Here is a 14,600-nt window from a genome sequence, read left to right on the forward strand (position 1 = left end):
ACATACTGAATCTTTCTCCATCAGTCTGTATTTAGAATGCTTACTTAGTTGTGTTCTTAATATATTTCTTCTTGGTTTTTTTTGTATTACATTGTTATTGATTATTGGGTTTTGAGTTTGCAAGAAAGGCATTTCACTGTATTTGTGCACGTGACTTCAAAACTTGAAACTAACGGGCTGGCTGGCTGGCTTGAGGGAGGGAGAAGGGGGAGAGAAGGCAGTCTCACAGAGAGAGAACATCTGGAACACACACAGTGCTGGCCAGCTAAATGCAAGCCACTCAAGGTCAGGACATTTTAAGGAGAAGGGTAGTCAATCTATATTCATATTCCCACCACGCTGAGATTAAATGGAGGGGCCATAGTAGCTAGTAAGTGGATGGTGACTTCACCAGACAATTGAGTGAACATCCAGTTTCCTCAGAGACTACAATGGGAAACAAACAGACAGTGTGACAAGACTGACTGAATCATACACACCTCTGAAATTCTATGCTGTCCACTCCATAATACACAACCCTCCCTCCGTCCCCTTCTCTCTTTCTGTCTCCATCTCCCTGAAGACATGGTAAATATGCTCAGATCAGTCAAAGGTGCTGAGAGTTCATTACATTCACACTGCGCTGTTTTATGAGGTCATATCTTAAAAAGGCTGGAGTGCTCTGCCGCACACTAAACCAAGCCTATCAGAGATGAGAGGAGCGAGGGAGTGAGGGACTGGAAGAAGGGAGGTGTAGGAGGGCGGGGGACTAGCAGACGTCAGCCCCTCTCTGCCGCTACGCTCGGTCTGCTAAAACAGAAACATAGCTCATGGCGAGAACACATACCGGCACACACACACTGGGAATTCTGCGGGTTTGTTTGTACTGATGTCAAATACACAACAACCACCCATTCATAGAACGGCAGTGCTCTGACATAAAGTACTGGACACATCAGTGGTCCCACCACAGAGCATTAAACGCCATCTTTAATTGAAGATAATTTGATGACCAGCGGACATTTGACTCCACATTAAACCCATTGATCCATTTGCATAATGGCACCAAACACATAGAGCAGCATATCTTCCAGTCTGCCACCTCAAGTCCCATACAAAGTATTGGCAGGTTGGTATGTTGGGAAAAAAGCAGAAGGTCTGGTCCACTATCTGATATACTTTCCAAGCCCTGATATAGCATACATCTACTGACACATACTAGTGACTGAAGAGAGACAGACCAAGTGGAAAGCTGTGCTATCTAATTACAGTATCTATCTAAACTCAGCAAAAAAAGAAACGTCCCTTTTTCAGGACCCAGTCTTTCAAAGATAATTCATAAAAATCCAAATAACTTCACAGATCTTAAACACTGTTTCCCATGCCTGTTCAATGAACTATAAACAATTAATGAACATGCACCTGTGGTACGGTCGTTAAGACACTAACAGCTTACAGACGGTCGGCAATGAATTAAGGTCACAGTTATGAAAACTTAGGAAACTAAAGAGGCCTTTCCAATGACTCTGGAAAAACACCAAAAGAAAGATGCCCAAGGTCCCTGCTCATCTGCTTGAATGTATCTTAGGCATGAGGACTGCAGATGTGGCCAGGGCAATATACTGCAATGTCCGTACTGTAAGATGCCTAAAGACAGCGCTACAGGGAGACAGGACAGACAGCTGATCGTCCTCACAGTGGCAGACCACGTGTAATAACACCTGCACAGGATAAGTACATCCGAACATCACACCTGCGGGACAGGTACAGGGTGGCAACAACAACTGCCCGAGTTACACCAGGAATGCACAATCCCTCCATCAGTGCTCAGACTGTTTGCAATAGGCAGAGAGAGGCTGGACTGAGAGCTTGTAGGCCTGTTGTAAGGCAGGTCCTCACCAGACATCACCGGCAACAACGTCACCTATGGGCACAAACCCACCGTCACTGGACCAGACAGGACTGGCAAAAAGTGCTCTTCACTGACGAGTCACAGTTTTGTCTCACCAGGGGTGATGGTTGGATTTGCGTTTATCGTCGAAGGAATGAGCGTTACACAAGGCCTGTACTCTGGAGCGGGATTGATTTGGAGGTGGAGGGGCCGTCATGGTCTGGGGCGGTGTGTCACAGCATCATCAGACTGAGCTTGTTGTCATTACAGGCAATCTCAAAGCTGTGCGTTACAGGGAAGACATCGTCCTCCTTCATGTGGTACGCTTCCTGCAGGCTCATCCTGACATGACCCCCCAGCATGACAATGCCACCAGCCATACTGCTCGTTCTGTGCGTGATTTCCTGCAAGACAGGAATGTCAGTGTTCTGCTATGGCCAGCAAGAGCCCGGATCTCAATCCCATTGAGCACATCTGGAACCTGTTGGATCGGAGGGTGAGGGCTACGGCCATTCCCCCAAGAAATGTCTGGGAACTTGCAGGTGCCTTGGGGGAAGAGTGTGGTAACACCTCACAGCAAGAACTGGCAAATCTGGTGCAGCACATGAGGAGGAGATGCACTGCAGTACTTAATGCAGCTGGTGGCCACACCAGATAATGACTGTTACTTTGGATTTTGACGCCCCTTTGTTCTGGGACACATGATTCCATTTCTGTTAGTCACATGTCTGTGGAACTTGTTCAGTTTATGTCTCAGTTGTTGAATCTTTTTATGGTCATACAAATATTTACACATGTTAATTTTGCTGAAAATAAACACAGTTGACAGTGAGAGGACGTTTCTTTTTTTGCTGAGTTTATATATCCATGAACCTGCTATTGAATCTACAGAGCAGGAGGGTTTAAAGGGCCAATCCGCAGTTGAAACAATTACAAAGTGTCTTCCCCGCCACTATTTCTGTAAAACGCTGAAGGATGGGGCTGGAGAAATGTAACCACTCTCAAATTCATAGAAAGAGCTATGAACTGACCAGCCATCATATCATTTATTTATTTTTCACCATGTTTTGAGGCTATACGGTGTTTGTTTACATTTACATGACTTTTACATTTAAACAGCACCAGGCTCTAACTTAAATTGACATTATTACTGTGAGGCTAGTGGGGGAAAGAATGACTGCAGCTAATTTTCCCTGTGCAGTGCTGCACTCCAGTCAGATCAGAGAATGGACAGAGTGATCACCATTATTAGGTTCCAGGTGGGATGGGAGGAGGTGGGAAGGAGTGGGGTAGGCATTTTGTTAGTTAACCTAAGGCAAAGCCCTTGTGCCTGGTGTAATGATCGCTCCCTCAAGCTTTCCTCCTTCTCCTCCTCTTTCTTTTGTTAGGATTTATTTTATTGCAGTTTTTTTGTAGGCTCCCTCCTCTCTGTCCTCTGCGTGTCTTTTACAGCTAATTGTACAGATGTCTCCAGCAGCAGACCTCAGCTAGTGGGGACAGCCCTCTGAGGGCTAGAGGGAGGGGGAGGGACAGAGGGAGGAAGAAAGAAGAAGAGGAAAAAGAAGGTGGAGGGAGAGAGAGAATGAGATGAAGAGAAGGATGGGAGCAGGGGAGAGGTAGAGAAAAGAGGGAGGGGTAAGTGAGGAAGAGTAGGAGGACAGGGAAAAGCAGAACATGTGGATAGATGGGGGAGGGACAGAGGGGGTGTTTGGGGGCTGCTGGTGGCACATCATTACTGTCAGGCTGTCTGATGAAGGAGCAGAGCGGAGGAGAGGAGCCTGTTCTTAATACCTGAGGATTACCCCTGTCTTCTATTAGAGACATGACACGAAGCTGAAAGAACAGAGCAATCTGTTCTCACACAGCACTGATATACTCCACTGCTCTACCTCTTTTTCCCCCTTTGGGTTCTACATGTGCTCAGAGCCAATGATACATGTTCACTTAAGCAATGAACTCCTTTCCCTGAGGGGTAGTGTGGGGTGAAAGGACTGTGTGTGTGTGTGTGTGTGTGTGTGTGTGTGTGTGTGTGTGTGTGTGTGTGTGTGTGTGTGTGTGTGTGTGTGTGTGTGTGTGTGTGTGTGTGTGTGTGTGCGTATCTGCAGTGCATGTGTATGTATATGTGTGTGCTTGTGAAAAGGTGTGTGTATACTCCACCTACCTTGGAAGGGGCTGGAGGCCTGCTGGGCCAGGGTGAGGTGCTCGTCACTCAGGTGGTAGACTGGCTGGTGCTGGTTGATCTCCACACTGGTGCACACGTTACTCTCCCCATGGAGGAAGAAGGTGAACGAGCATGACAGGTGTTCACTGTGGAGAGAGAGAAAGAGAGAGTGAGTCATTTTAGCTTGGATGATTCTGGAAGCGGAAGTGTGTGAACTGTTGTATGATACAACAGAGGAAGAGCGAGGGCGAGGATGAGAGGGGGAGCCATAGAAGATGAGAGAGGGCAAAACACTGAATTTGCCTGCTAATGGCTGGACGGAGGAGCGGAGAGATTGTGGGAGATAACAGTGACATTGTTCAGCCATGGAGCAAAATCTCTAACTTGACAGGGTCTCCTGGGTAGAATACCAAAGGTGGAGAGGGGTTAGGGAAATGATATGTCACTGATTTAACAGAGACCTAATATGACATCATCACAATCAAAATAAAGTCGTTTCAAACATCTGTATTCTTATACTACAGCAGAATGCTGAGTCTGTACTGTAGTGTGTATGTTGTTTGATTGGGGTGAGAGGAAGCGAGAGAGAGAGATAGAGGGAGTAGAGAAAGAAAGCGAGCAGAAGCGAGAGAGATGGAAGGAGTGACAGGGAAAGAGAGAGAGAGAGAGAGAGAGAGAGAGAGAGAGAGAGAGAGACTTGTCTCCAGCCTCCCTCCCTCTCTGCCTCCTCTCATCCTATGCAGCACAGCCACCTGACAGAAGACCAAATGAAAGCGGACGCGGTTAATTTAGTAGAGGATCAAAGAGGGGTTGCCTCCTTAGAGGATTTGGTTAAGTAAATATCTATCCCTCTTCTCTACCACTCTGTCTCTCTCTCCCTCCATCTCTCCCTGGCAGAGCTGCTGCTGCAGAGGATTAAAGAAAAGAATGGGAATGAAAAAGGAGTGAAGGAATCAGACTAATAATATATCATTATCATGAGACAGGTCTGAGGAAGAATTGAGTGGCACAAGGGTGGAGGAGAGAAACATTTCCACTACAGACTAATGTATACTAGACATGCACTAACAAGGATAGCCTATACAATGCAATAAGACTGTAACTTTCTTATATCCTTGATAAAAATAAAAATAAATATGCATGGGCTTTAGCTAAGTGGGCTAACACAGTCTTAAGACATGCAGGAGACCCGGTTTGAACCCATTCAGTCACAAGATCAAGATTAAATAGGGAGTGAAATAGCTATCTGATGAAGTGCTATGACAGGGCAATTCAAATATATTGTTATGGGGGCCAAATTAACTTTTTAGTCACACTCCCTTCTAACACAATAGAGGGGAACAGAAGGCATGACCATGTTCCAGAGAATCTTATCTTTCGGAAATGGGGTCATAATAGCTAATAACACAAACGGTTCAAACGCTAGAGCCAAACTCATACTGTATGAATAAGCAAATTCAAAATGCCACATTGGTTTCAGAAACAGTCAGAAACGTGTTTAACAGAGTGTTTGATTATACCGGATCTCTTCTACTATTCCTTTTTGGCCAAGTACCAGGATGTTGTCTCTGGTTTTGAATTTGAATTTGTAGAACTAAATTTGAAATGTGAATGTATTTGATAAGTTGAATGCAGTGCCTTCAGAGAGTATTCACACCCCTTGACTTTTTCCAAATGTTGTTGTATTACAGCCTGAATTTAAACTGGATTAAATAGATTTTTTTTTGTCACTGGCCAACAGTGTATACAAATGAATTAAAAATGAAAAGCTTAAATGTCTTGAGTCAATAAGTATTCAGCCCCTTTCATGACAATCCTACATATGTTCAGGAGTAACATTTAGCTTAACAAGTCACATAAGTTGCATGGACTCACTCTTTGTGCAAAAATAGTGTTTAACACGATTGTTCAATTACTCCCTCATCTCTGTACCTCACACATACAGAGAATTGTAGGGTTGCAGTCCCACGCTGAAAATGGCTGATTAGCATTGAACATCAACCAATTTAACAGAGCTTGAATAGACACACATATTTAAAACAGAATAATGTGCAAATATTGTAAAATCCAGATGTGAAAAGATTTACCCAGAAAGACTCACAGCTGTAATCACTGCTAAAGGTGATTCTAACATGTATTGACTCGGGTGTGAATACTTATGTAAATTAGATATTTCTGTATTTTATTTTCAATACATTTGCAAAAAATGTATCCATTTTGAACTCAGGCTGTAAAAAAGTTGGAATAAGTCAAGGGGTATGGTAAACTTTAAATTATAGTTTGTAACTAGACAAAGAATGCAATATTAACCATACTGAAACTGAATATATATAAATACAGAATTTGAATAGTCAATTAAATTGAAATATCATTTTTAAACTGAATGCAACAGTCATTCAATTCCGTTTGAAATCAAGAAATACAAGTCTTAATTTACAAATTCAATAACTAAATGCAAAAATCTTGAATCCAAATAGATTTTCTGTTGGCAATGAAATCGCTCCATAATTTCCTCACTACAGTCTGTCTGTCTCTGGAACAGCCTCCCTCTTTCTCCTGTCTGTCTCCACTCAGACATTCTGGCTGCTGTTTGGTTCCAACAGAGCATCCTGTCCTGGGGCCTTGGTGCAGAGTGGGACGGTCTCTCCCTGCCCCAAGGGCAGCCTGACTGGGAGGTCACGGTGGGACGGACCATGTGCCATAGAGAGAGAGACTATTTACCATAGAGAGATACTGAGTGTCAAAGAAAGAAAGAGAAACATGAGCAACACAGCTAGATCGGAGACAGCTAGTATCAAATATCTAATGGCAGCTAGGTAAGTGACTGCCAGATCAAAGTCAGCTAATATTAAAGAGCTGTTAGTAAGGTGTGTCAGGGCAGGACCGCCCAAAAGTAGAGCGCTGAGCCTCTCAGGAATCCTGTGGTGTGTGTGTCTGGGCTGTTAAGACAAGGTGGGGTAGGGACCCAGCAAATTAGCGGAGTGAAGGAAACCTCACACCTCTCCTTTATTCTCTAGGAATTACACATGCGTAAATGGAACTCAATTCCCTTTTTATGCACCTTTCTCTCTATGCATATTCTGACCTTGAACTTAAGCATGGCAAAAGCATGTGTCAGGCATATATTTGCTTGGGGTGGAGATTGCAGAAATGGAGGTGTGGCAGAGTTGTGTCTACAGATGTGCAGTATTCCCTCATAATTCCACAACCTTTATGTACGAGGAAACCATAAATAAGGTCGAGCAACCTGTCGGTTCTAAGTAGAGGTCGACCGATTATGATTTTTCAACGCCGATACCGATAGCGATTATTGGAGGGCCCAAAAAGCCGATAACGATTAATCGGACAATTTGTATTTATTTATTTGTAATAATGACAATTACAACAATAATGAATTAACACTTATTTTAACTTAATATAAAACATCAATACAATCAATTTAGCCTCAAATAATGAAACATGTTCAATTTGGTTTAAATAATGCAAAAACAAGTGATGGAGAAGAAAGTAATATGTGCCATGTAAAATATGTGCCATGTAAAATATGTGCCATGTAAAAAAGCTAACGTTTAAGTTCCTTGCTCAGAACATGAGAACATATGAAAGTTGGTGGTTCCTTTTAACATGAGACTTCAATATTCCAAGGTAAGAGGTTTTAGGTTGTAGTTAATATAGTATTTATAGGACTATTTCTCTCTATACCGTTTGAATTTCATATACCTTTGACTATTGGATGTTCTTATAGGCACTATAGTATTGCCAGTGTAACAGTATAGCTTCCTTCCCTCTCCTCGCCCCTACCTGGGCTCGAACCAGGAACACATCGACAACAGCCACACTCGAAGCATCGTTACCCATCGCTCCACAAAAGCCACGGCCCTTGCAGCGCAACGGGAATAACTACTCCAAATCTAAAAGCGAGTGGCGTTTGAAACAGTATTAGCCCACACCCAGCTAACTAGCTAGCCATTTCACATTGGTTACACCAGCCATTAGGCTGACAGGCTTGAAGTCATAAACAGCGCTGTGCTTGCGAAGAGCTGCTGGCAAAATGCACTAAAGTGCTGTTTGAATGAATGATTACGGGCCTGCTGCTGCTCAGTCAGACTGCTCTATCAAATCAGACTTAATTATAACATTATAACACACAGAAATACGAGCCTTTGGTCATTAATATGATCAAATCCGGAAACTATCATTTCGAAAACAAAGCGTTTATTATTTCAGTGAAATACAGAACCGTTAGGTATTTTATCTAACGGGTGGCATCCCTAAGTCTAAATATTCTCATTACATTGCACAACCTTCAATGTATGTCATAATTACGTAAAGTTCTGGCAAATTAGTTCGCAATGAGCCAGGCTGCCCAAACTGTTGCATACACTCTGACTCTGCGTGCAATGAACGCAAGAGAAATTACACAATTTTACCTGGTTAATATTGCCTGCTAAACTGGATTAGTAGTTATAACTAGTGATTATGATTGTTTTTTTATAAGATAAGTTTAATGCTAGCTAGCAATTTACCTTGGCTTCTACTGCATTCGCATAACAGGCAGGCTACTCGTGGAGTGCAATGGTTAGAGCGTTGGACTAGTTAACTGTGAGGTTGCAAGATTGGAACCCCCGAGCAGACAAGGTACAAATCTGTCGTTCTGCCCCTGAACAAGGCAGTTAACCCACTGTTCATAGGCCGTCATTGAAAATAAGAATGTGTTCTTAATTAACTGACTTGCCTAGTTAAATAAAGGTATATAAAAAATAAATAAAACATAATAATCGGAAATCGGCGCCCAAAAATACCGATTTCCGATTGTTATGAAAACGTGAAATCGGCCCTAATTAATCAGCCATTCCAATTAATCGGTCGACCTCTAGTTCTAAGTAATAAAACATTGACTTACTTTTTTCCGATAGAACTAACACCGGGTCCTCCCGAGTGGTCTAAGCTGTGCCACTAGAGATTCTGGGTTTGCACCCGGGAGGCCCATGGGGCGGTGCACAATTGGCCCAGCGTCATCCAGGTTAGGGAGGGTTTGGCAGGCAGGGATATCCTTGTCTCATCGTGCACTAGCGACTCCTGTGGCGGGCCGGGCACAGTGCACGCTGACACGGTCGCCAGGTGTACGGTGTTTCCTCTGACACATTGGTGAGGCTGGCTTCTGGGTTGGATGGGCATTGTGTCAAGAAGCAGTGCGGCTTGGTTGTGTTTCGGGGGACGCATGGCTCTTAACCTTTGCATCTCCAGAGTCCGTCCGGGAGTTGCAGCGACGAGACAAGACTGTAACTACTACCAATTGGATACCACAAAATTGGGGTGAAAAAAAATAACACCAATCTCTATGCACTCTAATGCATAAATTGATCAGATCTATCGGATAAGACCATTTGAGTAATCTGTTTGGATAAGGGGATTATAAATATAAATTACAAATTACAATTGTTTTAGATCTATTTTACCTTATGACAAATCGTGAACTTGGTTATATCTGCAGAAAGATGATTCTGAGATATTTGGCTTTAAAGTTCCGAAACATCATTGGTTTGAATGGTGTCAGCAAGTTTTATATTGCATTCTTTTTATCTTAACTACATACATTGGTGCATTTAGAAAACTACAGTGGGGCAAAAAAGTATTTAGTCAGCCACCAATTGTGCAAGTTCTCCCACTTAAAAATATGAGAGAGGCCTGTAATTTTCATCATAGGTACACTTCAAATATGACAGACAAAATGAAAAAAAATCCAGAAAATCACATTGTAGGATTTTTAATAAATTTATTTGCAAATTATGGTGGAAACGAAATTTAAGCAAAAATAAGCTTTTTGTGCATATGGAACATTTCTGGGATATTTTTATTTCAGCTCTTGAAACAAGGGACAAACACTTTACATGTTAAGTTTATATTTTTGTTCTGTCACGGCTGTTGGAAGGAGAGGACCAAGGGGCAGCGTGGTGAGCATACATTTTCTTTATTTTAATCAAAATGACACCACACCACACAAAACAAAAAACACTACAAACACCAACCGTGACGCTCAAAAGCGAAGTGCTCTAAACAAAGTCACCTTCTCACCAACACAGGTGGGGAAGGGGTACCTAAGTATGGTTCCCAATCAGAGACAACGATAGACAGCTGTCCCTGACTGAGAACCATACTCCAAGGTCAGGGCGTGACATGTACCAGTCAAAAGTTTGGACACACCTAGTGATTCAAGTTTTTTTTATTGTTACTATTTTCTAAATTGTAGAATAATAGTGAAGACATCAAAATTATGAAATAACACATGAAAACATGTAGTAACCAAAAAAGTGTTTAAAAAAAATCGAAATATATTTTATATTTGAGATTCTTCAAAGCAGTCACCCTTTGCCTTGATGACAGCTTTGCACACTCTTGGCATTCTCTCAATCAGCTTCATGAGGTAGTCACCTGGAATGCATTTCAATTAACAGGTGTGCCCTGTAAAAAGGTAATTGGTGTAATTTCTTCCCTTCTTAATGTGTTTGAGCCACATCAGTTGTGTTGTGACAAGGTAGGGGTGGATATACAGAAGATAGCCCTATTGTAAAAGACCAAGTCCATATTATAGCAAGACCAGCTCAAATAAGCAAAGCGAAACGACAGTCCATCATTACTTTAAGATATAAAGATCAGTCAATCTGGAAATTTGGCAGTACGTCCAACCAGCCTCACAACCACAGTCCACGTGTAACCACCCAGCCCAGGACCTCCACATCCGGATTCTTCACCTGAAGGATCGTCTGACAGGGGGCGGGGTGGGTGCTGAGGAATATTTCTGTTTGTAATAAAGTCCTTTTGTGGGGGAAAACTCATTCTGATTGGCTGGGCCTGGCTCCCTAGTGGATGAGCCTGGCTGCCCAGTGGGTGAGCCTATGCCCTCAAAGGCTCACCCCATGGTTGCACCCCTGCCCAGTCATGTGAAATCTATAGATTAGGGCCTAATGAATTTATTTAAATTGACTGATTTCTATTATGCACTGTAACACAGTAAAATCTTTAAAATTGTTGCCTGTTTTGTTTATTTTTGTTTAGTATATGTTCTAGTGAGTTTGTCAATAAAAATTGAATTAAAGGTACACTGTACTTAAAGGGATGGCTTTAGATAAATGGACTGAAAAGCCTATTGAATGAGAACTCCAAATCTGGAGTCACACCTGCAAAGCCCTTTATGCACCTGCATACGGCAAGACTGAATACCAACTACTGATTTATGTCCCTATACCGGGACGGTTGAGCTTGTGTTCGCTAATGTGATTAGCATGACGTTGTAAGTAACAGCAAACTTTCCAGAAAGCTGGGTAGAAAGCTTAAATTCTTGTTAATCTAACTGCACTGTCCAATTTACAGTAGCTATTACAGTGAAAAAAGACCATGCTATTGTTTGAGGAGAGTGCACAACAATAAAAACTTTTATCACATCCACTGGTTTGATACATTCACCTCGGAAGCTAAATAATGTACTTACATTCAGTAATCTTGCTCTGATGTGTCATCCTAAGGGTCCCAGAGATCAAATGTAGCATAGTTCTGTTTGATAAAATCAATTTTCATATTCAAATGTAGAAACTGGGTTCTACAGTTTGAACCCCTGCTGTCTCTGGCTCCATACCCACCCCACCTGGCCATCTAGATGTGTAAAAGTTTGTGTTTAAGCTAATGATCCATCATGTATGACATCCCTGGGAGTGTGTAAACGTAAATGTTGTATTACCATAATAGTTTTGTATGTTCCCTATAGTTTTGAACTGAAAATGTATCAATTGACCAATTCGGCACATTTGGGCAGACTTGATACAAAATATTGTCCAGTATTGCAGTGCTTCACTGGATCAATCTGAAACTTTGCACACACACTGCTGCCATCTAGTGACCAAAATATAAATTGTGTCTAAACTGCAATATTATATTATAGCCTTTCTCTTGCGTTTCAAAAATGAACAAAATAAAAATTGAAAAACGCATGTTTATTTGTTTGTATTATCTTTTACTAGATCTAATGTGTTATATTCTCCTACATTAATTTCACATTTCCACAAACTTCAAAGTGTTTCCTTTCAAATGGTATGAAGAATATGCATATCCTTGCCCCGGGAGGGAGGGAGGGAGGGAGGGAGGGAGGGAGGGAGGGAGGGAGGGAGGGAGGGAAAGGGATAGATACTGAGGGGAAGGAGACAAAAAGAGAGAGAGAGAGAGAGATGGGGGAGACAGAAGCAGGAGTAACCACAGAAACCACAACATATTTTACTCACTCTGGTCTCACACTCACTCCGGTCTCACACTCACTCTGGTCTCACACTGTGTTGCCCGGCTGAGGGAGCTAAAAGAATGGAGGGCTGCCATCTGTAGCCCATTAGGCAGAACGGCAGCCACCCACACCACATCAAGTGTCTGGACATGCTTCTTTTCATCCTCTCTATCAGAGAAACTCACTTTAGAGATACTCACTCATCAGTTGAGTAAACTACCATTGAAAGAGGCTAATATGGATTTTTAAGATAAAACAACAATGAGAAGGTCAGGATGAGAAGGTTCCGAAGAGCTGTCTAAAATGGAGATGCAAACAATGTATCCTATATCTTAAATATCATCACATTGAGAGTGTATCAAACAGTGAGTATTGATCAAATTCTCAAGGACTCAATGAGGCATTTCTCAGCGGCTGATTTTTTGTCCATTGTGCAAGGAAAATGTTCAATAGATAGACAGGTGTTTGTTTTTAACCCTTAGTAGCCCCCATGCCCGCAATGATAAAAACAACAACAAATACAGCAGAGACACATGACCTAACGCCTTTGTTACACACACACACACACACACACACACACACACACACACACACACACACACACACACACACACACACACACAAAAAGGGGCAGGGGATTTGTCGCCAGCCCCAGTGAGGGGAGTTGGCTGAAAAACGCAGCACAATCACATTGGGCCAGGCTCGGCTGCTGTTGGCCAGGCTCAACGGCTGTGTGGCGTGCCACCACAGGCCCATTGTCCCTGTCACGGCCAGCGCATACACTGTCAGCTCCAAACAAACTCTGTAATCTCTCAATTCTTCTGGGGCAGGAAGGGTGGGGTTGGGCATGTGTCTCAAGGTATGTAGGGTGCAGGGTTTCCGTTAGGAAAATGTAGCACCAGAAATTTTTGCCGGCAACATTTTAATTAACCGGACATTGAGAAATTTACCAGACCCAAATACATTGGGTGGTAACCAGATTAAGGTGTCCACCCATGGTGCTCAGAATGACAGGAATCACACTTAGAATATGGTAATTCATATTAAGAGAACATGCAAGTCGCGGATGCGATAATGTGTGGTCCTTCTTAATGAATTCTGATATACACTTTGTACTTTTCCTCAACCAACGAGACTATTAACGAAAAACAAAATCACTAGCCTATGTAAATCTACTATAGTAGAGAAGTTCAGGCTACCAATCTATTGGTCAGCTTGTCAAGAAAGAAATAGCCTATTGCAAACAGACTCTGGGACAGTTGTGGGACGATAAGATATCAAATTCATACAACCAGTAGCCCTAGGAGAAAAAACCCCCATTAAAAGCAATGAGTCTGATGCAACATACCAGAACATTATGAATCCAGAAATATGCACAAGGCAGTAGGAAACCAGCAAACTTCTTTAGTACATAATGTTGCTGCTACCGTCTCCTATGACCGAAAAGAGCTTCTAAATATCAGAACTGGGATTGCTCACCTCAAACTGGACGAAGAGTTTTTCTTCAATGAGTCGGATGCGAGGGATATAGTGTTGACACCCGACCAGGCCCCGATCCCCGTGATTCGCTGGAGAAGGAAATGGAGATTTCGAGGCAAAAGATCAGGGTGCCTTGTGAGGACCAGGTGACGAGTGGCTAATCTGCCCTTGCCCTCCGTTCTGCTAGCTAACATTCAATCGCTAGAAAATAAATGGGACGAACTGAAAGCACGTATATCTTACCAACGGGACATTAAAAACAGTAATATTTTATGCTTCACTGAGTTGTGGATGAACGATGACATTAAGAACAGAGAGCAGGTGGGTTATACACTCTTTCGGCAAGACAGAACAGCAGCCTCTGGTAAGACACAGGGCCTATGCATGGTGGTGCACAATATCTAAGGAAGTCTCAAAGTTTTGCTTGCCTGAGGTTGAGTATCTTATGATAAGCTGTAGACCACACTATTTACCCAGAGAGTTCTCATCTGTATTTTTCGTAGCTGTCTACATACCACCACAGAGCAAGGTTGGCACTAAAACTGCACTAAATGAGCTGTATTCTGCCATAGGATAACAGGAAAACAGGACTCTTTATGCAGGGAAACTTAAATCAATTGTACCGAATTTCTATCAACATGTTAAATGTGCAACCAGAGGGGAAAAAATTTGAGATCTACTCCACACACCGAGACGCATACAACGCTCTCCCTTGCCCTCCATTTGGCAAATCCGACCATCTCTATCCTCCTGATTCCTGCTTACAAGCCAAAATTAAAGCAGGATGCACCAGTGACTCGGTCCATAAAAAAGTGGTCAGA

General features: G+C 42.6%; 1 pseudogene; it reads right to left on the minus strand.

Annotated features, from left to right (window-relative positions):
- LOC115136275 (mediator of RNA polymerase II transcription subunit 13-like) overlaps positions 1 to 14,600 on the minus strand; it is a 159,539-nt pseudogene that overhangs the window by 92,169 nt on the left and 52,770 nt on the right.

Source organism: Oncorhynchus nerka, linkage group LG10, assembly GCF_034236695.1.
Source record: "Oncorhynchus nerka isolate Pitt River linkage group LG10, Oner_Uvic_2.0, whole genome shotgun sequence".
Lineage (NCBI taxonomy): Eukaryota > Metazoa > Chordata > Actinopteri > Salmoniformes > Salmonidae > Oncorhynchus > Oncorhynchus nerka.